General features: G+C 43.8%; 1 protein-coding gene and 1 long non-coding RNA gene across 3 annotated transcripts in view; one reads left to right on the top strand and one right to left on the bottom strand.

Moving 5' to 3' along the window:
- SPTLC3 (serine palmitoyltransferase long chain base subunit 3) overlaps positions 1–24,160 on the bottom strand; it is a 125,245-nt gene that overhangs the window by 81,286 nt on the left and 19,799 nt on the right. The window lies entirely within an intron of this gene.
- On the top strand, positions 17,417–20,431 carry LOC131197529 (uncharacterized). The gene is made up of 3 exons (XR_009154975.1): positions 17,417–17,563; positions 18,002–18,117; positions 19,218–20,431. It is a non-coding gene; the product is annotated as an uncharacterized LOC131197529 (long non-coding RNA).

Raw genomic sequence — 24,160 nt, 5'->3', positions numbered from 1 at the left:
GGAATGATGGTATTGAATGCTGAACTAAAGTCTACCACCATTTCTACGGTTTTGAGTGTGTTCAGTTCCAGATTGTTTTGGTTGCACCACAAGGCTAGTCGTTCGACCTCTCGTCTATATCGGATTCGTCATTGTCTCGAATGAGACCAATCACTGTTGTGTCATCTGCGAACTTCAGTAGCTTAACAAATGGATCATTGGAGATGCAGTCATTGGTATACAGAGAGAAGAAGTGGGAGAGCACACAGCCTTGGCAGAATACATAAAATAAAAACCTATTAAAATTTTAAAATGTTGCCTATGGTAATAGTACATTTGCCACACTGCCAACATTGATCTGAAGTAACTTTATACATCTTTGATAATTTCTCTGGTGTCACATACCAAAGGTACATCATTTAAAATGATCTTTTAAATTAAACAGTGTGAATGTCATCCCAGTTATCCACGTTCTCTCCCATTTGTCCATTCTGTGTATTACAACCAAAATTCATAGCCCTTTTTATCAGGCAGGCCTTAACTTGTTTGCCTTCCATTTGAAACCTAATTTTATAATTTCAGCTTTGAGAATGTGACACTGATAGGATAGAATAGAATTTTATTGGCCAAGTGTGATTGGACACACAAGGAATTTGTCTTGGTGCATATGCTCTCAGTGTACATAAAAGAAAGATCGTTCATCAAGGTACAACATTTACAACACAATTGATGATCAATATATCAATATAAATCATAAGGATTGCCAGCAACAAGTTATAGTCATACAGTCATAAGTGGAAAGAGATTGGTGATGGGAACTATGAGAAGATTAATAGTAGTGCAGATTCAGTAAATAGTCTGACAGTGTTGAGGGAATTATTTGTTTAGCAGAGTGATGGCCTTGGAAAAACTGTTCTTGTGTCTAGTTGTTCTGGTGTGCAGTGCTCTATAGCGTCGTTTGAGGGTAGGAGTTGAAACTGTTTATGTCCAGGATGCGAGGGATCTGCAAATATTTTCACGGCCCTCTTCTTGATTCGTGCAGTATACAGGTCCTCAATGGAAGGCAAGTTGGTAGCAATTATTTTTTCTGCAGTTCTAATTATCCTCTGAAGTCTGTGTTTTTCTTGTTGGGTTGCAGAACCGAACCAGACAGTTATAGAGGTGCAAATGACAGACTCAATAATTCCTCTGTAGAATTGGATCAGCAGCTCCTTGGGCAGTTTGAGCTTACTGAGTTGGCGCAGAAAGAACATTCTTTGTTGTCCTTTTTAATGATGTTTTGATGTTAGCTGTCCATTTGAGATCTTGCGATATGATAGAACCCAGAAATTTGAAGGTTTCTACTGTTGATACTGTGTTGTCAAGTATTGTGAGAGGTGGAAGTATGGAAGGGTTTTCCTAAAGTCTACCACCATTTCTACGGTTTTGAGTGTGTTCAGTTCCAGATTGTTTTGGTTGCACCACAAGGCTAGTCGTTCGACCTCTCGTCTATATGCGGATTCGTCATTGTCTCGAATGAGACCAATCACTGTTGTGTCATCTGCGAACTTCAGTAGCTTAACAAATGGATCATTGGAGATGCAGTCATTGGTATACAGAGAGAAGAGAAGTGGGGAGAGCACACAGCCTTGGGGGGGCCCTGTGCTAATTGTACAGGTATTTGATGTGATCTTGCTTAGCTTCACCTGCTGCTTCCTGTTTGTTAGGAAGCTTGTGATCCACTTACAAGTCTGTTCCGGTACCTGTAGCTGGTTTAGCTTAGTTAGAAGAATGTCTGGAATGATGGTATTGAATGCTGAACTAAAGTCTACAAAAAGGACCTTTGCATAGGTCTTTGGAGACTCAAGATGTTGTAGGATGTAGTGCAGAGCCATATTAACAGCATCATCTGTTGATCTATTTGCTCGGTATGCAAATTGCAAGGGGTCTAAGAGCGGATTCGTGATGGTTTTCAGGTAGGAAAGCACTAGCCTTTCAAAGGTTTTCATGACTACAGATGTTAGAGCAACTGGTCTGTAGTCATTCAGTTCCTTGATGGTGGGCTTCTTGGCACTGGGATGATGGTAGGCGTTTGAAGCAAGAAGGAACATAGCACATCTCTAGTGATTTATTGAAAATATGGGTGAAGATGGGGGCCAATTGGTCAGCACAGACTTTTAAGCAAGAAGGAGTTATCTTGTCTGGGCCTGGAGCTTTTCCTGGCTTTTGTCTGTGAAATAGGTCCTGCACTTCCTTTTCTGTGATCACTAGGGGTTGTGAACCCAATGAAATGGGGTCAGTTGTAGGAGGCTTGGCTGTTGTTGGTGTGTCTGAGATGGGGGTTGTGGAGATAGGTGGCTGTAGTTTCCTTTCAAACCTGCAGTAAAACTCATTCAGGTCATCTGCCAGTTGTTGATTACCTTCAGCCTGGGAAGGAGGTTTGCCATAGCCGGTGATATTTTTAAGAGTCTTCGAAAAATATCTGTTAGTTATTTGATTGCTGTGTATCAGTGCTACATTAAAAACACTGCTACCACTGTGTTTGGTTCTCAGAACAAGAGATTAATAATAGCAGCTGTCTTTTGGAGCAGGAGTCCCAAACCTTTTGGACCTCAGGGACCACCAAGTTCATAATTTTAAATCCCGTGGACCACTAATACGAATCCAGAGCGCCGCTTGCTGAAGTGCCTGGACTCCCAGTGATGGGATGGGGTTCTTCAGGCACTCTCCCTCTCCCCCCCCTCTCTCTCCCACTCATTCTCTCATTCTCTCTCATCTTTCTTTCTCTCTCTCTCCCCTACTCTCTCTCTTTCTCCCCACTCTTTCTCTCTCTTCCCCCCTCTTTTCTTTCTCCAACTCATTCTCTCATCTCTTTCTCTCTCTGTCTGTCCCCTCTCTCTCCCACTCTTTCTCTCTCATTCTCTCTCTCTCCCCCTCTCTCCCACTCATTCTCGCATTCTCTCTTATCTCTCTTTCTCTCTCGCCTACTCTCTCTTTCTCATTCTGAATCTCTCTCTGATTCTCTTTCATTCTGTCTCTCTCTGATTCTCTCTCTTTCATTCTCTGTCTCTTTCTCTTTCTCTCATTCTGATTCTCTCTTGTTCTCTCTTTCACTCTCTCTCTCTCTCTCTCTCCCCCATACTCTCTCTCATTCTGATCTCTCTCTCATCTGATTTTCTTTCATTCTGTTTCTCTCTGATTCTCTCTGAGTCTCTCTCTTTCATTCTCTGTCTCTTTCTCTGTCTTTCATTCTCTCTCTCATTCTGTGATTCTCTCTAATTCTCTCTCTGATTCTCTGTCTCTCTGTCTCTCTCTCATTCGCTCTCTTTCATTCTGTCTCTTTTTCTCTATTTCATTTTGCATGGCATCAGCATTCTGCCTCGGTATATTTGCCCAGCCGGTGGCGCAAAGCAGCCCTTGTCTCCTGCCACTTGGGACTCGGAGCGGTAAACGGGGTCCGGTCTTGGAAGCATCCGAATTTTGCTCTCCATTGTGGATGCCAGATCAGCCCCCTGCAAGCTTTTGTCTCTTGAGGAACCCGGCCAAAGCTTCCCGCACCACTTCAGCGAGCGCTCCTCAAGAGACGAGAGCTTGCAGTGGGTCGATCTTAAATTGTGATTTAAATTTAATTTATTTAAATCAAATCCAGCCTAGTGCATGTGAATGCGTGCATGTAAACCCCCAAAATGCAATGTGCATGCGGTCTCCATGCTTATGGCCACAAAGGCACACATAAACAAACAAGGGGGCACCCGGTCGAGGTTGCTCATGACAGAGGCGGAGTGGCTTTGTTGCTGGGTGGAGAAGAATGTACGGTCCATCAGAGCGGAGCACATTTCGGGCTCGAAAAATGTGCAGGCAGATTGGCTGAGCAGAGCCACCATAGACCATTCGAAGTGGCGCCTGCACCTGGACTTGTTCAGGGAGGTAGTGGATCGGATTGAGTGGCCAGTTCTGGACCTTTTTGCCTCCCCAGCAAAGAGCCAACTGCCTCGCTTCTTCTCCAGGTTCCCAGCACTGGGGGCGGAGGGAGTCAATGCCCTTCGTTGCCTGTGGCCCTGGGGACTTCTATATGCATCCCCACCCCTGGCATTGATTCCGAGGGTGGTCAGTAGGATCTTGAAAGAGAGGGCTGAGATGATGCTTATAGCGCCTCACTGGCCCAGACCTCTGTGGTTCACAGATCTGGTCAGCCTGTTGATTGCCAGACCATGGAGCATTCCTCCTGACAGGGTCTCCCTCAGCAAGGGTCCCATTTCACACCCGGATCTGCAATGGCTGCACTTGACCGTGTGGCGATTAGCGGAGACTTTTGACAGAGAGGAACTTGTCCTCCAGTATCATATGGATGATCCAGGAGGTCAGACGACCATCCACTTTATGGATATATAATGCGACCTGGGGGATTTTTTGAGTGGTGCACCAAAAGAACTTTTGAGCCCATGAGGGTATCAGTTCCTCAATTACTGGATTTCCTTCAGGATAGCTTGGAGAGAGGGTTAGCTCCAGCTATTCTCTGCAGACAGATATTGGCATTAGCCTCAGTTCTGTCCTGTGGGGTGCGGGAGTTGGTGGCACACTACCCAGAGGTGTGGAGATTCCTTAGAGGGACCACCAATTTAAAACCACTAGTGGTTTACCGATATCCCACCTGGGATCTGTCAAAGGTGTCTCATACTCTCACCAAGGCGCCCTTCAAGCCCATTAGAACTTTAGACCTAAGTTTTCTAACATACAAAGTGGTCTTTCTACGGAGGCCACACTCTCCGTAAGGGAAGATTTATGCACCTTACACACTGATACGGTGGTGTTGCGGCTAGACCCAGCCTTTATCCCCAAAATCAACTCCTGGTTTCATTGAGTGCAGGAGTTGATCTTGCTGGATTTCTGTCCCAATCCATCTCACTCCAGGGAAACTGCCTGTCACACTCTGGACATGAGGAGGGCATTACGTATCTATATTAAAAGAATAAAGGCATTCCGGAAAATGGAGGCACTTTTTGTGTCGTTCCAACCAAAGATGATGGGGCAGAAGATTTTGGCATCAATGGTGGGCAGTGGCTTCGTGCCACCATCACCAAGACAAATGACTTGCAGGCCCTGCCAAGTCTCAGGGCAATTACAGAACACTCTACCAGGAGTGTGGCTACTACAGCAGCCTGGGCGATACAGGCTTCAGTAGAGGAAATACGTTGAGTGGCAACATGGTCATCTCTGTCACCATTTATATGGCATTATAGGATGGACTTGTTTGCCTCGGCAAAGGCCGCTTTTGGTAGGAGAGTTCTTCAGCAAGTCCTACGGACGACCGGTGAGAAGGACCAGACAGGTACCCACCCATGAGGACAGCCAGCTTTGGTATGTCCCATGCCTGGAAAAGGGGTGTTGGTCCTACCTGATACACCCATTTTTAGGAGGGGACGGAAGATTCCAGCTCCACCTTAAGAGCATGGGTTATCCACTGGGGTGTCGTTTCCAGTGCTACTTCCAGAGGCCTCGCTGCGTCAGCAGAGGACGTCTCTTCAGTTTAAACTCAGTTTATAGAGCTACAAAAGAGAAGAGTCAACATGCCTGGAGTCTTCCACCCCTCCTGAAAATGGGTGTATCAGGTAGGACCACACCCCTTTTCACCCCAGGAAAGTAGATATAATTTGGTTAAAGAAGAAAATCCCAAGCATGATAGCCTCAGAGGAGAGGTACTTACTCAGCAGAGATGGTAAAAAGAGATAAGAGCAATGGTCTGAGATAGGGGCATTGATATAGAATGGAAATCAGAAGAAAAACTAATGAAGTTATTTATTTATTTATTTATTATTTCAATTTGTATACCGCCCTTCTCCCAAAGGACTCAGGGCGGTTTACAGCCAGATAAAACAATGGATACAAAAATTAAAAACAAATTTAAAAGACTAATTCAAATTTGGCTAAGAACTGTAAAAATCCAATAAAAACCCCCGTTAAAAACTATTAGATCAGTCCTGCGCGATGGAACAAAAACGTCTTTAGCTCGCGTCAGAAGGTCCGGGGGTCAGGGAGTTGGCGTATCCCTGGAGGAAGCTCATTCCAGAGGGCTGGAGCCCCCACAGAGAAGGCCCTCCCCCTGGGGGTCGCCAGCCGACATTGTCTGGCCGACGGCACCCTGAGGAGACCCTCCCTATGGGAGTGCACTGGTTGATGGGAGGCCACCGGTAGCAGCAGGCGGTCCCGTAAATAACCCGGTCCTATGCCATGGAGCGCTTTAAAGGTGGTAACCAACACCTTGAATTGCACCTGGAAGACCACCGGAAGCAAGTGCAGCCTGCGCAGGAGAGGTGTTATATGGGAGCCTCGAGTTGCTCCCTCTATCACCTGCGTGGCCGCATTCTGAACCAGTTGGAGCCTCCGGGTGCTCTTCAAGGGGAGCCCCATGTAGAGAGCATTGCAGTAGTCCAGAAGTGGAATATTTCTTATATGATCAATTTTAGTCTAAATTTCAGAAAACATCTCTTACGTCAGCTTTTTCCACCTTTCTCTTCTACACTCAGGACTATTGCACTATCCAAAATTCTAAAGGGATTTTCACTTTTTCCCTGATGGAGTAGATCATGACATAATTGATCCATAAATAGGCTGAGGAGAGGGTGAGTTTGGTGTATCAGGTAAGGCACCAGGCTAAAAATTGGGAGATCATGGGTTCTAATCCTGCCTTGGCACAAACCCAATTGGGTGGCTGTGAAGTAATCCTAGGAAGAAGTGGCAAATCACTTCCGAAAATCTTGTCAAAAAACTGCAGGGATTAGTCCAGGTAGACATCAGGAGTCAACAAACTAACAAAGGTACCATATATGTATATATGTATTGTATGTATGTATGTATATGTACGTGTGCATATGAATGTGAATGTATGTACACACACACACGAAACACACACACATTGCTTCACAATGCTTTACAGCCCTCTCTCAGCGGTTTACAGAGTCAGCATATTGCTCCCAACAATTTGGATCCTCATTTTACCCACCTCGGAAGGATCGAAGGCTGAGTCAATCTTCAGCGTGGTGAGATTTGAACTGTCAAATTGCAGGCAGCCAGCAGTCAGCAGAAGTAGCCTGTGGTACTGCACTCTAACCACTGCGCCATCGCGGCTCAGTGCTATACTTTTTAATGCTAAGAAACTTAAAATACAAATATAAAATACAAAATATGATAGCTAAAAGATGGGATGCAAAATTAATCTATAAGCTATCTCCAAAATGTTTTGTTGAAATCTTGATGTGTTGCAGCTAAACATTCTCACAATCAAAAAATAAGATTAGTCTGATTCTAGTAAATATGTGTTGTCCTCAGTGGGACAGCGGGACAGCCTAATGACCGCAACTATGACTGCCACTGCTAAGCAGTATGATCTTACAATGTTTTGCTTAATGACCACTTTGCTTAGCAATGAAAATTCTGGCCCCAATTAGGGCCGTAATCCAAGGACTCCTTATTATGCAATAGGCAAAAACATATTTTTTACATTACATATTTTAATATCAACAAAACTGGTTCAAAAGATTATTATATTTGGTACATTCTCATGCTCAGGTTCAGAAAGCTTCTACTAATTGCAGAGATGAAGTAAACAGATAATAATAAAGAGATATGGTAGAAAAAATATCCTTCAAATAATTCTTTAAACAAACAGCTAGTTTATGCCATTATATATTAGAGTACTAGTTTGGAGGAGTATTACAGTATTGAGATATGGCAAATTTGCACTTTAAAGTTTTAAATTTAAATACTGCAGTGAAGTTCAACTTATCCTTATCTGTATAATATAAGAATCAATAGCAGAGCCATTGTTACTACTCATTAGTAACAATGAGAAGAAGCTAAATTAGAGTCTCCGATTGTTTTTTTTCTTCTTTTATAATTAAAATCCTTTTTCCTATTTGACTGAATCCTCCCTTACTGAAACCATGGGAAGTAATAATTTATAACAAGATCAAAAGCTCTTCACAAACTGAAAACATCTTTATCTATTGGGCCTGATGGACTATGTGCATACTTCTTAAAAAAACTTTCCACTAATATAGCAGAACCCCTAAGCATAATCTTTGATAAAGCTTTCACGACTAGTTCCCTTCCCAAACTTTGGTGTCTAGCCACAGTCATCTCTATTTTCAAAAAAGGAGATCCCAGCCTAGTTGAAAATTACAGACCAATCTCTCTATGCTGCGTCACCTGCAAAGTAATGGAATCTATCGTCAACCAATCCATTATCCTCCACCTAGAAATAAACAACTTACTCTCTAATAAACAATTTGGCTTCAGAAAAAAATTATCATGTAACTTACAACTTCTCCACTGCAAAAACATATGGACTACTAATTTTGATCAAGGCAAAGCAATAGATGCAATCTATATAGACTTCTGCAAAGCTTTTGACTCAGTAGTACATGATAAACTTCTCCTAAAACTAAAATCCTGCAGCATTTCAGGACCTCTTCACAATTGGATAACTGCTTTTCTGTCAAACAGACAACAAGTGGTCAAAATTGGCAATGCTCTATCAAATCCTGTTCCTGTCAAAAGTGGCGTTCCTCAAGCAGCGTTCTTGGACCAACGCTCTTCATACTATACATAAATGATCTCTGTGACCATATCTCAAGTTATTGTGTTCTCTTTGCTGACGATGTCAAACTATTTAACACCACCAACAATACTACTACCCTTCTAAAAGACCTTGACTTTGTATCCGATTGGTCTAAAACTTGGCAATTCCAAATCTCAACCAGCAAATGCTCAGTCTTACATATTGGAAAAAAGAACCCAAACACTAAGTACAAGCTTGATGGACATTACCTTACAGATGATCCCCACCCTGTTAAAGACCTTGGAGTTTTCATAGCAAATGATCTAAGTGCCAAAGCCCACTGCAACTACATAGCAAAAAAGGCTCTAAGTGTTGTAAACCTAATTTTGTATAGCTTCTTTTCCAAAAACTTTACACTACTAACCAGAGCATACAAAACATTTGCAGACCTATTCTTGAATACAGCTCACCTGTCTGGAACCCATACCACATCTCTGACATTAATACAATTGAACATGTCCAGAAATATTTTACAAGAAGAGTTCTCCGCTCCTCTGAAAACAGCAAAATACCTTATACCACCAGACTTGAAATCCTAGGCTTAGAAAACTTAGAACTCCGCCGACTCCAACAAGACCTGTGTTTAACACATAGAATCATCTATTGCAATGTCCTTCCTGTTGAAGACTACTTCAGCTTCAATCGCAATTTATTTATTATTTATTTATTTATTTTATTTGATTTTTATACCGCCCTTCTCCCGAAGGACTCAGGGCGGTGTACAGGCATAATAAAAAACCAGCAATACAATATACAGATTTAAAATACGATTTAAAAAACTTATTTAAATTAGCCCAATGATTAAAATTTACCATACTAAAACCCCGTTTAAAATTAATAAATTTAAGATTAAAATCCCGATTTAAGCCAGCCCCGCGCGGATAAAAAGGTGAGTCTTGAGTTCGCGACTAAATGTCCGAAGGTCAGGTATTTGGCGTAAACCCGGGGGAAGCTCGTTCCAGAGTGTGGGAGCCCCCACAGAGAAGGCCCTTCCCCTGGGGGCCGCCAGCCGACATTGTTTGGCGGACGGCACCCTGAGAAGTCCCTCTCTGTGGGAGCGTATGGGTCGGTGGGAGGCGTATGGTAACAGCAGGCGGTCCCGTAAGTACCCAGGTCCAATAATACAATAATTGCAATAATACAAGAGCAAACAATAGATTTAAACTTAATGTTAACCGCTTCAATCTTGATTGCAGAAAATATGACTTCTGTAACAGAGTTATTAATGCTTGGAACTCACTACCTGACTGTGGTTTTTTCTCAAAATCCCAAAAGCTTTAACCAAAAACTGTCTACTATTGACCTCACCCCATTCCTAAGAGGACTATAAGGGGCATGCATAAGAGCACAAAAGTGCCTACCGTTCCTGTCCTATTGCTTCCTTTCATTATATCAAATTAATATAGTTATTGCATACTTTTGCTCATATATTTGCTTATATGATATGTAGTTATTTTATGTTGATGCTTGTGTATACTGTTGTGACAAAATAAAAAAAATGCTGTAGATTCGACAGTAATTGAAAACAAATTTGGAGATGTGATTGAGAAACAGAAATATCTGTAATTTGGATCTTCTTTGCTTTTCCAAACAGGTCCAGAGTAACTTTCCAATGCAACTCCTTTCCCCCCTTTCTGAAGCTGTGATTCATTACCAGAAATTATTAATGTCAAGGGAAATATAAAGGTCTTCTTTCCACTCTCAGGAGGAGTCTGGTATCACTTTTTCCAAGTAATAAATTTTATTAGAAGGCATAAACTTACCAGACTCCTGATTTTTTGCCATCACAGTCTAACATGGCTCTTCTCCTACAATGTCTCCACAACATATCCTATGGTCACGAGGATGCTTTCCTAGAAACATAAAATTGTGGCTTTGGTTTATATACCTGCAACTTTGTTGGATATTTTGGCAGTAAACCCATGTTCTGCTAATTGCAGTGGCTGGACCAACACTTGGCTAAACCAGAGGTCTGCAAACTTGCCTCCTTTAAGACTTGTGGACTTCAACTCCCAGAGCTTTGCTGGCTGAGGAACTCTGGGAGTTGAAGTCTACAAGTCCACAAGTCTTAAAGGAGCCAAGTTTGCAGACCCCTGAGCTAAACCATAAGTTATTTACTTCCAACTTCCCCTTAGTAAGTTTCAAATTCAATGGATAAAATATGAATTTGGACTTCACTCCCACATAATATAAAAATTGGCTACTTAGCAAATCAATACATGAAGATTTATATAATTCACATATACTACTACAGTCATGTCAGGAACACTGAAGTGCTTCTGGGTTGAAAGAGTTAGCTAGTGACATCACTATTGCCTGGTGGGGACATGCCCAATTGTGGGCTTTCATGTCCCCCTTATTTACATATAGTCTACATAAATGCAATTATTTAAAATTTACATAAATTACATAAATACATTAATTCAGATTCCACCCCAATTTTTCTAATGAACTCTCTCCTTACAATTCTATTCAAGAAACAAAATCATTCCAGATTCGGCAAGTAGTCTGTTCTGTTCATTAAAGAGTTTCATCTGGAAGGATCTAGGAAAAAAATCTTTCCTAAAAATCTATCTGGAACATCACCTTCTTCCCCCATATCAGATTAGCCCTCAAATCTGTTGGCCTTTTTTAAGGCCTTGAAGTCCTGATTATGTCACCAGACTTGGGGGTTGGAATGTACGGCAGAGCTCGCAAATTATGATGGTTATGCTGAAGATTGCTTGCGGTTTTATACATCTTATGTATTCATTATAATGTTTGTTGCTATGCTATATTTGTAACTGGTATTGGTTGCCCAGAGTCACAATGATGGGCAGCCATAGAATTTGAAAAAAACAAATACATCTCAACAACAGAGTGTCTTGGTTTCAGTTGTGAGTCATGGCTGACAGGAGATGTCTCTGAGAATGGGCGTTGGCTTACCTGATACGCCCCTTCTAGGAGAGGGGGAAACGGCGGTCAGGTTGGGGAAAATCCTCTGGCTTGCCGTAGGACCGAGTCTGCAGAATTCTTATTTAGCTCCGCCTCCTGCAGCCTCTTCCAGCTTTTCGGCGAGAACTGTGCAGACTGAAGTGTCGTGCTGAAATGACAAAGAATTAGTGCTCCCCCACCCCAACGGTTCCGATCCCCCAGTCGGCCGATTACAAAGGGAGGGACTGACCGCCGTTTCCCCCTCTCCTAGAAGGGGCGTATCAGGTAAGCCAACGCCCATTCTCAATGTCGGGGGAAACGGCGGTCAGGTTGGGGACATACCCAAGCTAGAAGACCATCGGGTGGGAGAAGGCCGACTGGACATGTTACATCATGCCGAATCCTCGTGAATTGCCTGGAGCACCCTTCGGCCGAATGACGCGTCTGAAGCTGCGTAGGAGTCAAGTCGATAATGACGGATGAAGGCCGTTGGATTGGACCAAGCTGCAGCTCGACAGATCTCGTCGAGAGAAGCGTGAGTGGCCCAAGCCGCCGAGGTAGATGCGCTCCTGGTAGAGTGTGCCGAGATATTGCGAGGCGCCTGGGTAGATTGCCCTTCATATGCTTTGATGATAGTTGCCCTGATCCATCTGGACAAAACCGACTTGGTTACTCTCAATCCCATGGAAGATGGTTGGAATGACACGAAGAGTGATTCAGTTCTCCTAATTGATTCTGTACGACTGATGTAGATCTTCAAGGCCCGGCGAACGTCAAGGGTATGCCAGATGAATTCCTGAGGACGTTGAGGATTCGGGCAGAAGTTAGGCAGGACGAGCTCTTGTGCCCGATGGAAAACAGTATTGACTTTAGTAAGGAACGTAGGATCAAGCCGTAGAACAACCCTGTCCTTGTGAAATATACACAGGTCTTTCCGGATGGATAGCGCCGAAAGTTCAGATACCCGACGGGCCGAAGTGATGGCCACTAGAAATGAAACCTTGAAAGATAGGTATCGAATTGGTGCCTCTCTCAATGGTTCAAATGGACTCCTGGTCAGAGAAGAGAGAACCTTATGTAAGCTCCAGGAAGGGAATCTATGAACCACCGGTGGTCTCAAGTTGGTGGCCCCCCGGAGAAAATCCCGCAGGAGAGGCTCCCTAGATAGGGAATGATGAGAACCACAGGTAAGGACCGACGATATAGCTGCCAAGTGTCGCCTCAAGGTGTTTGGCGAAAGTCCAGCCTTGAACCCATCATGGAGGAATTCCAGTACATGTACGACGGATGCTGAAGTAGCCGATCTGGACCGAGCCTCACACCAGGCCACGAATGTCCGCCAGGTGGCTTGATAGATGCGAGAAGTGGAATCGCGACGGGCCGCTTGAATAGTCGGGATGATGCTGGTAGGAACCTTAGCCCTCCTTAAGATGATCCGCTCAACCTCCAGACGGTTAGGCAGAGCCATTGTGGGTCCGGATGTTGGATGGGACCCTGGTGGAGCGCCACTCTGCAGTCCGGTATCCTCCATGGATCCCGCACCGACAGTGCCAGGAGATCTGCAAACCACGGCCTCCTGGGCCAATAGGGGGCGACAAGTATCAGTTCGGATCTCTGGTCCAGTAACCTGCGGATTACCCTGGGAATCAGGGGGAGAGGCGGGAAGGCATAGAGAAGGCCCCGAGGCCAAGGGCTGCGTAAAGCATCCACCGCTTCCGCTCCATGGGACGGGAACCGTGTGAAGTACCGCGGAAGTTGATGGTTGTAGATGGAAGAAAATAGGTCTACTTGAGGGAGGCCAAACCTGGCCGACAGGTCGTTGAACAACGAAGGTGCCAGAGCCCATTCCGATTGATCGATGGTATTTCGACTCAGTGAATCGGCCATGATGTTGGTAACTCCCGAAATGTGGTCGGCCTTCAGAGAGGCAAGATGGGCCTCCGCCCAAAGGCCTAGTCGGAAAGCCTCCTGAAGAAGGGAGCGAGAATGCGTGCCGCCCATACGATTCACGTGGGCCTTGGCCGTAGTGTTGTCCGTCAAAATTAGGATGTGTTGACCGGTGATGAGTGTCGAGAATGCTTGGAGTGCTAGAAAGATAGCTCTTAGCTCCAGGAAATTGATGCTGCGTTGAGCTTCGAGTTCCGACCATTGGCCCTGAGCTAGGTGTGATTCCAAATGCGCCCCCCAGCCAAAGAGGCTGGCATCTGTGGTGATGGTCAACCGGGTTGGTTCCCTGAAGCAGGTTCCCCGGAGAATGGCCGATGAAGTCCACCATTCCAGAGACTCCCGAACATCCTTGGGAAGAATCACTGTCCTGGAGGAAGCACTGACGTGGCTTCGCTGGTGCGGAAGGAGCATCCACTGTAGAGGCCTGCTATGGAGACGAGACCACGGAATAATGTCATAGGTGGATACCATCTTTCCCAGGAGCTGAGATAACAGAATCAAGGGGGTCGGACCTACCCACTGACAATGGGACGCCAGGTTGGAGAGGCTGTTACGCCTGTCCTCAGAGAGAAAAACCATAGAATTTTCCGTGTCAATAACCGCCCCCAAATGAACAATGCGGGAGGATGATGAAAGGTGGCTTTTGCTCCAATTTATGGAGAAACCATGATCTTGTAAGATCTGGACAGTAGTGGCCACATCCCTCTCCGCTGATGATATTGAAGATGACATGATCAAGATATCATCAAGGTAGGCCTGAAGCCTGATGGGGGTGGAGCGGATGTGGGCAAGGAGGGCCGATAAAATTTTTGTGAAAACTCTAGGGGCAGAGGACAGACCGAAAGGCAATGCCCTGTATTGATAGTGTCGCCCCCGGTAACAAAACCGAAGGAATCTACGGTGGGAAGAAAGTATGGGGATGTGAAGGTATGCTTCAGTTAAATCAATTGAAGACAGGAGGTCACCCGGACGGATACATTCTAAAATAGTCCGAAGTGAATGCATTTTGAATTTGTGGTAAATGATGTAACGATTAAGAGCCTTCAAGTCAAGAATCGCCCTCCATCCCCCCGAAGCCTTACTGACTACGAATAAACGGGAATAAAATCCCTGACCTCTTTGATCCAGAGGTACGGGTTGAATAGCCCTTATGGAAACCAGGTGGTTAATGGCCTCTGCAATCAGAGATCTGGAGATAGCATTGCGCGATACAGGGCAGCGTAAAAAGGTGTCCGGGGGGATGGATTGAAATTCAAGAGAGAGACCAAATTTTATGGAGTTTTTGACCCAATTGTCAGAAGTCGAGTTATCCCATTGAGCTGAAAAAAGTTTAAGGCGAGCGCCAATGGGGGGATTAAAGGAAGACTCATTTGGTGCGTCTGAATCCCCTCCCCCTTCCCCCCCGAAATGGCTTCCTGTTAGAGTATCTAAACCCCTGTCTGACCTGCCCATCTCGAGCCTGAGACCCTCTAGATGGCAGGTAGCGTTGTGATCGGGAGGGAAAACTTCCTGAATCAAGTGAACGAAAGGGCTGAGGCCGAAAGTATGGCTGTTGGCGAATTTCTCCTCTTCTAGATAACGATGGAAGTATCTTTCGCTTATCCTTTGTCTCTATCACGATGGGATCCAGGGAGGCTCCAAAGAGGCTGGTTCCTGAGAAGGGGGCGGATGCTAGACGCCATTTGCTTCTGGTGTCCGCTTGCCAGTGCCTGAGCCAAAGCAGTCGACGTGAGGAGACAGCAGAACCGATGGCTTTTGCAGAAAATTTAATTGCGTTAAGCGAGGCATCTGCTGAAAATTCTAAAGCGGCTACTATTTTATTTATGTCCTGATGGGACCTGATATCTGATGAAGGGATCCTGCTCTGTAGCTGTTTGATCCATAGAAGAGCAGATCTGCTGAAAAATGAGGATGCGGTGGAAGCTCTGACAGCCCAGGCTGAAGATTGATGACAATTAACAATCGTACGGGCCGCACGTTTCTCCTCCGGCCGAAGTGATTCGTCTGCCTGGCCAGCAAGATGGGAGGAGGTTGTCAAAGCTACCACAGGCGCGTCCACTGATGGCACTTGCAACAACTTGTCCAGATCCTGAGCCACATTGTAAAACCTCTTGTCCATGGAACTTGGATTGGAGCCGGAACCTGGAGTCTGTAGCTGGCGCTCGACAACATCGAGGAAGAGTTTAGGAGCCGGGATAATTTCCGAAGCCACCGTGGGTTGGGCAAACAGGTGACCCGAAGGGTCTTGTGGGGATTGGGTCGTAGGGGCAGAAGAAGAGACTCCTAGTCCCGTAGAGGTTTGTGCTTTGTATAGTAATGACCTAAAGAGATGTGGTTTAAACAACCCCACAAAGGCCGGTTGGTCTGGAGCTGAACCCTCATCGTCAGAGAGAGCCAGTTCACCCTCCTCCTCATCAGAAAAGGCTTCTTGACTGTATGAATCCAGTGAATGTTCCTGGGCCTGCCCTCTAGTGGCCGCCTCTGTCGAAAGATCTGACCTCAGGGAGGAATGTTTTACTGAATGATAATTTGGTTGACCCCCTGTAGAACCCTGATGGAGGCACTGAGCCATCCCTTGCTTGATGGCTTCTGAGATATACAACCCAAATGAATCTGGCAGCTGCAATATTGGTTGTTGTGACATGAAGGGAGCATTGGCTAGCATAGGTTGAGCCATCATGGGCAAGCTATTAGTCGCAGTATTAATGCTGGCATTTTGCTGGGATGAAGATGGTAGAGCTTGGAAAAGGGTTGGTGATACCGTAGATGGGCCCTGAAATTCCTGAGGTAAAGGAACAGTATTAACTAGGTGACCGGAAGCCTGCTGGTCAGCACAAGGGGCCCCAGGGATAATAGCCTCAGCCTGAGATTGGAACAAGGTCTCCACTTGTGATGATGGGGGAAACCTCACGGATCCCGTGCGGTCAGGGGACCAGGCCCCTGTATTTGAGAGAGGAGCAGATAAGGAAGTTGGAGAAGCAATATCCACGATGTCCCCTTTTGGAACAACTACTTCCGAAACAGGCCTCACAGACTTGGAGGTCTTCTTCAGGGACTTGGATATAGCTTTCTCTAAGGCCTTGTGCCGGCGTTCCTCCGCTCGGGAAGTAGGCTTTTGACTTTTAGCCTTTTTGTTGGTGGCTAGCAGTGTAGTAGGAGAGACCCCTGAGGGGCCCTCTCCCGGGTCGCTAAGATGGCGATCTTGTCTCATGTCCCTAGGGCCTTCGTTAGCTGCCGCGCCATTTTCGTCCGCCATTTTGAGGGGCCTCCCGCCAAAAATATCTGCCGAAGCTGAGGGCTTCCCGCCAAAATATGTAAAGGAGTACTCACGACCTTTTAGCTTGAATGGTTTCTTCCGAGGGTCTTTGAGTCTCCTGGAGCCGCTGACAGACAAATTTGAGCCCAAAGCAGTATCGCTCGCCTCTAAGGCTGCTAACGCGATATCGCTAGGCTTGGAGATCCCTGGCGCCGTAAACGGCCGCCTTGCCAATGCGGCTGCTCTGATCCTCTCTCGCTGAGTTGGAAATGGGCGGGAAGCGAGAGAAAGAGAGAGAAAACAGGGGCGTCCAAATCGCTCGCCCAGGGGCTGCTAAGGCGATCGGCTGAAATAATCTCCTGAAGATCTCCACGCCCCGGCAAGCCGCTTGGAAGAGCGGCTGCCCACTCGCTGAAATTTGATCCAGCGAGTCCTCTGGGAGCGCGTCGGGGCGAACCCGTGGTCGCTTACCCAGGAACTACCGGCAATAGTATTATCGGATAGAGCCGGTCCTTAGCAGAATCCAGACTTCGTTTATTTTCACTTGTTCTATTTGAAGGTGAGTAGAGAAAAGCACGACACTAGTGGTCCTGGCAAGGACCGAGTCGAAAAGCTGGAAGAGGCTGCAGGAGGCGGAGCTAAATAAGAATTCTGCAGACTCGGTCCTACGGCAAGCCAGAGGATTTTCCCCAACCTGACCGCCGTTTCCCCCGACATTGAGAATGAGCAGAGATGGCTACTACTATGAAGAATGAAAGACCAGTGAGAAGAGTTCTACAAACCGTTCCAGAGAAGGCGACAATGGAAGATTGCCCATGGGTGCTGTGAATGGCAGCTGCTCACAAGAAGACTAAAACAGTGGACTCCCACAGGTTTGTTCCGAACAGTGGCAGAGCCTTTAATAAAGACACTAAGCCATCCAAGCTCACTTTTTAATCACAATCAGAAATGTTCAATTTAATCATCCTATATGGATATTAGATATCTATCTAATCTTCAAAATGATGGAAAGCAAAAGGAAGGAATATATAGTTGGACTATTTGATCAGGATTGAACTATTTGTTTGATATTTCTGGTAGGTCCTAAAGCAAAAAAATAATAATTTTTTTTTGCTGACCCAATACTGAAGATATTATGATTTCTGGATAAAAGTTGGGCTACGGGGACAAGAGTATTTTTTATTTGTAAATTTAAAAGAGGATGAAAAGTTATTATATTAATTTATGGTCAGTGCAGTAACGGTTGGAAGCCATTTTATTATTGTCTTTATTAATTTTTTCTATTTTTTTTCTCTGCATCTACTGAATAGGGGCCTCTGGTGGCTCAACAGATTAAGCAGTCTGTTATTAACACAGATGCTTGCAATTACTGCAAGTTCAAGCCCCACCAGGCCCAAGGTTGACTCAGCCTTCCATCCTTTATAAGGTAAGTAAAATGAGGACCCAGATTGTTGGGGGCAATAAAAGTTGACTTTGTATATAATATACAAATGGATGAAGACTATTGCTTAACACAATGTAAACCGCCCTGAGTCTTCGGAGAAGGGCGGGATATAAATTCAAATTTAAAAAAAATATACTTCTTTTTTCTTCCAATTTGTATGTTTATTAAAAACAGTCAGTAAAATTATGCATGAATGTATGCATTATGTACATAAACGTATGCATTATGTTCACGCATACACTATAGTATCTTGGAGATTGGCAGATCTATGAACAGTTTAGCATAGAAATGGTAAAAAAACTAAAATCTGATATGGAGGTTTGGGGGAAGCATATCTTTCAGCCAAACTTCCCCTAAAAACAAATGGTAAATAACATCATTATTAAATTTATTTTACTTTGCATTTTGGCAATAGGAAAGAGACATAAACACACTGAAAAAAATTCAATACTAAAACCAAATTTACTTTACTACTATTTTCTTACTATATGTTTTTGTATTATTTAATAGATAACATAATTCTAAAGCCACTACTTAGAAAGAAAAGGCCAAAAACCCATCATTGTTGCAGTAGTAACATACTTCTAGTTTTCTGCTTAGCTGTATACATGAAACAAAATATTAACACCAAGCATGTTTCAATTGTTTATATTTATTTAATTGAAACTATGCTATCCATATATATTTCCTAAGATTAACAATAGTAATCACATTAATTATCACCACATATAAAAGTAATGGGGGGAATTTAAAAGCAGGTAAAGAGGAACTGCTTAAGCTTGGTAGCCACTGAATATTTAGGAAATGTCCTAAATATCATTAACTTTGCTAAAAGACCAGTTCTTTCAGATTTTTTTTTCCTAAATAGTTTCCTGATAAGAACTTCTATTTAACTTACAGGAACTTACGCCTTTCTTCCTTCCTATCTCTTTTTTTCTGTTTTTCTTTCATGTTAGATTAGCTAGGAATGTCTTTTTATCGGCTGTAAAAAAAAAAAAACCCACCTCCAGAAGCTATTTTTTGGCTTACGAAATGAAATAAAAATGCCTTTAAGTAAATATTGTAACTCCCTCTCAAAACAGGAGACCGTCATCATCAAATATGCTGCCAGGGCTGTGGAGATGCCAAGTAGGAAAAAATATATAGTTATTATGGAAGCTGCAACACATTTTGACATAATTCCTATCATTTCTGGGACTTGCAAAACTATGTGCACAATGTCAGTGATTTTATTCCCTTTTCCTTAAGCAGTAAATATAAAAATACGTTAAATAGGGCTTTCAGAGAAGTACATTGCAGTCCAGATGACCCACGACCAAGACTGAGTAGATGTCTTGTATTTCTGTTTGCTGGGAGCAGCATGGTGAGAACAAGCTTTACAGTGAGCTAGCCAGGCAAGTAGATTCCTGCTTCCTAGTCCTGTAAATTGGTACCTGTACTGTAGCTTCCAAACAATTTCCCCATCATGTGTTTTTATAATTCAATCTGGAAGCTACATGGATAAAAGTGCTAGTCACATTCAACTGTCATGCAAAGCCAGGAAAGGAGACACACCTGGTCCCCAATATTATCTGAAAAGTAGCAGAGCAGGTAATGTCGTAATGCCATGTGTAGTAATAAGTTGCAAAATACACAGGAATAAACCCTTTCGACATTGCTGTACAACTGGATGTGCAATTGATATAAATAATGATCAGAAAGTCTCAAGCAAATCAAGTATCATCAGTGAGTGAGTTATAAAGGCCTGGGGGAAAAGTCCCCAAAGGTCCCCTTGACATTTGAGGGACATTTACCCCAGGGGTGAAGTCCAGCAGGTTCTGACAGGTTCTGGAGAACCGGTAGCGGAAATTTCGAGTAATTGAGAGAAATGGCAAATACCACCTCTGGCTGGCCCCAGATTGGGGAGGGAATGGGGATTTTGCAGTATCCTCCCCCTGGAGTGGGGTGAGAATGGAGATTTTGCAGTATCCTTCCCCTGCCACGCCCACCAAGCCAACCACGCCCACCAAGCCACACCCACAGATCCGGTAGTAAACAGAATTGGATTTCACCACTGATTTACCCCCCTTAACATGGAAGGGCAGTTGGGGAACAATTACCAAAGACAATTTTAAGAGTACAAATAAGTACACATAGAGAGGGATAGTTCTCCAGAAACTGTTTTTCCTGAGTTATGAAATGTAATATGATTGAATGTCAAACTATGATCAGAAATAAACTGAGAGCCAATAAAATGTGTGAATCTAGTGTAATACGTTTACATAATACCTTGTTTCATTCAGTTAACTTTTGCTGCAATACTTTGCAGTAGCAATTGTCTACAGTCTCTGAGGATTGAGGCAGTAACCAAATTACATTAAAAGATTAAACATTTTGCACTAGTCGAAGTTTCCAGCTTATGTGCAACGCATTGCAGTAACGCAGACAAGACATAACCAATGCATGAATTATTGGAGTTAAACTCTCTGTCCAAATAAGATCCATACCAGGGGTAGTATTCATTTACCTTCGCTACCAGTTCACAAATGTGAGTGCACGCGCACAGAGCTTTCTGCGCATGCACAGAGCATCAAAAACGGGACATGATGACCTCCGGGCGGGTGGGCGGAACCTCCTGCAGCCACCGCTACTGTTTTGCTCGAACTGGATAGAACCGGCTGAATACCATCACTGATCCATACTCATGCACCAGCTAGGCTTCTACATGCCAAAGAAATTACTTATGCCCTAAGAACAAATGAAAGCACAACTGACTTAATAATGCAATTGTGGGGGCAGGGAGAAAGGGCAAACTTTTCAGACTGAAATAACACCCACCACTGTTTTATTTGGATTAGGCTTCACTTTCTTGGCTGCTAGCCCATTCATATTTTTACTGACTCACCTGGATTTGTAGTGTTGTCAGCATATATTCAGTCATGCTTCATTTTAAATTTCCGAATTATCTCACTAAACAAATTTTAAGCAAATAATAGATAGCACAAATTAAATCAAATTTGAGAGGAGTTTTCTTCCACTCTCCATCTCTTAATCTGTTTCATTGTCATCAAGAAAGACGTAAACTGAACCGCTGAATCAGCTCTGTACAGTGGGAGAAGATATTAGAACATAGAATAACAGAGTTGGAAGGGACCTTGGAAGTCTTCTAGTCCAACCCTCTGCTCAAGCAGGAGACCCTATACCAGTGATGGCTAACCTTTATGCCGTCATGTGCCAAAAGCGGAGGGAGCACGTGTGTGTATGTGTGTGTGTGTGTGTCATGCGCATACATGCACACCCATAATTCAATGGGCCCTGCCCCCCGTGCATGTGTGCATGACCCCCCCCCTGCGCTCCCCCCGCTTTTGGCATGTGATGGCACAGTGGGCCCGGTAGGCCCATTTTTTACCCTCCCCAGGCTCCAGAGGCTTTTCTGGAGCTTGAGGAGGGCGAAAAACGGGTCTTCCGGTCCCACTGGAAATTGGGAAATGGATCGTTTCCAGCCTCTGGTGGGGAGGCCTTTTTTGCCCTCCCCAGGCTCCTAGAAAGGCTCTGGAGCCTGGGGAGGGCAAAAAATGAGCTTTCCCCCTCCCCAGAGGCCCTCCAGAGGCCAGAAACAGCCTGTTTTCCAACTTCTGGTGAAACCAGAGGGCCCCAAAATCAGCTGACTGGCACGCTCAGCTAGGGTAACACTTGTGTGCCCACTACTATGGCTCCGTGTGCCACCTGTGGCACGTGTGCCATAGGTTCGCCATTACGGCCCTATACCATTTTAGACAAGTGGCTGTACAGTCTCTTTTTGAAACCTCTACTGATGGAGTACAACTTCTGAAGGCAAGCTATTCCACTGGTTAATTGCTCTAACTGTTAGGAATTTTCTCCTTAGTTCTAGGTTGCTTCTTTCCTCGGTTCATTTCCATCATTTCTTGTCTTGCCTTTTTGTGCTTTGGAAAATATTGACCCTCTCATGTTTGTAGAAGCCCTTTAAACATTGGAACACTGCTATCATGTCTCCTCTAGTTTTTCTCTTCATACCCAATTCCCGTAACTATTCTTATGTTTTAACCTCTAGCCCTCTAATCATTCTTGTTGCTCTTCTCTTTCTAGAGTCGCACCCTCTTTTTTATATTGTAATGACTAGAACTGGATGCAGTATTCCAAGTTCTAAGGCTTTGTAAACAAGTACTACAACTTTACATGATTTTGATTCTATCTTTCTATTCCTGCAGCCTAGGATAGCATTGGCTGTTTGGCTGCTGCTGCACACGGTTGGCTCATATTTAAGTGATTGTCCAATAGGAATCCAACATCCTTCTCACAGTTACTGGTGTTGAGCCAGGTTTTTCTAGCCTGTACCTATATTTTTTCTTGTCTAAGTGTAAAACTTTACTTGTATCTATGTTGAGTTTCAGGGATAGATAAGTCTGTTTTGGAGCTTAAACTTGTCTTCTGGGGTGTTGGCTATTACTGCCAGCTTACTCTCATCTGCAAATGAGTTCCCCTTCTATTCCTTGTCTAGATCATTTAAGAAGATATTCATGAGTACTGAGCCTAAAATGGAGCCTTGGAGTCCCCACTGCTTACTTCCATCCATTTAGCTGTTGCTCTATTGAGGATTACATGTTGAATACTATTTGTCAGCCAGTTACGAACCCATCTGGGGTTGGTACTGTATATCCCACATTTTTCTAGTTTGCCAAGAAGTAGGTTGTGATCTACTTTATCAAATGCTTTTCTGAAGTCTAAGCGAACTATGAAGTACTACATTAGTACATCACTGATCCACTAATTGAACCACTTTGTTGAAGAATGATATAAGATTTGTTTGGCATTATCTGTTTTTGATAAATTCATGTTGGCTACTAATTATAACTTTATTTACTTCTAGTGTTTGCATATTTGTTGCTTATCTTTTCCAAGATCTTCCCAGATATTGGTATCAATAATTCAATAATTGATTGAATTATTGTATTAACTATCTGGTTCATTTTCATATTCTACTTGCCTGGCATACTACCTAAAATAGTCCATAGGATTTCTGGAATCCATTTGAATTCACTTCTTCAAAATTGAATAGTTACTACAAGTCTAAATTTCAATAGGAAGTTGTTTGATCACAACAAAATAATATATTTATTTTAATGTCGAGAAACACCCAAACTGGCAGAGAGGAGGTATCAAGCAGGGAACTAGTTTAGAGTCAGTGTGCAAGTGTAAAAAGGACAGAACCACCCCTCCCTGAATTACTTGGAGTCTTATCTAATTCTTCCCAAGGAAGAGCTGTCAGACTGGGGAGATTCCTGTATTACAGGAAGAACATAATAAAATGGCTCGAATGCTGCACTTGTGGGCCTGGTTGTGCCTGGCATTTCTAGTATTTATAACCTGCCCCAATCCCAAAGGGGCAGCATGCGTTAAGAAAAAAAAAAGCAAAAATCTATAATAATAAATAGCTAAATCACAATCGTATCAAAAACAAAAAATAACCACAGAAAGCAGAGATAGAATTTGGGATAAAACTCAAGATGGGCCCTCATAGTTAATAAGTTTTGTAGCAAGGTGAGGATTACACATAATACTTGGGGGCAGGGGAGAGTATTTCATGAGATGGAGCTATTACAAGTAATGCCTCATGCCCTAGGATTCTTATGAACATTCAGTAGGCCCCCTCCCTCCTTCAATAGACCAGATAAGCAGTTTTAATTTAAGCAAGAGGTCACCTAATGTATGCCACTGGTGCATCAGAACTTGAAAAGTAATGACTAGGACTCTTCCTTAGACATACTGACAACTAATGAATAACTTTAGTATAATTGTAATTCTGAATTGGTGGAACCAGTAATCTTGGTACTACATTTTATATTGGCTGCAGATTCTGGTTGCCTTCAACGATAGTCCATGCAGAGAACTTAGCAGTTAAGTTGAACAGAATGAATGAGATGAGAGCATCCTGGTCTAGATAAAACCACAACTGACACAGCAGCCAAAGCTGTTCAAAGGGTCCCCAGGTACAACTGCTATTAGCCATATAAGCAGTAATTGCAAA

Source organism: Ahaetulla prasina, chromosome 1 (genome assembly GCF_028640845.1).
Source record: "Ahaetulla prasina isolate Xishuangbanna chromosome 1, ASM2864084v1, whole genome shotgun sequence".
NCBI classification, from domain to species: domain Eukaryota; kingdom Metazoa; phylum Chordata; class Lepidosauria; order Squamata; family Colubridae; genus Ahaetulla; species Ahaetulla prasina.
The sequence above is the reverse complement of the archived record's forward strand: the minus strand, read 5'-3'. Positions and strand labels throughout refer to the sequence as shown.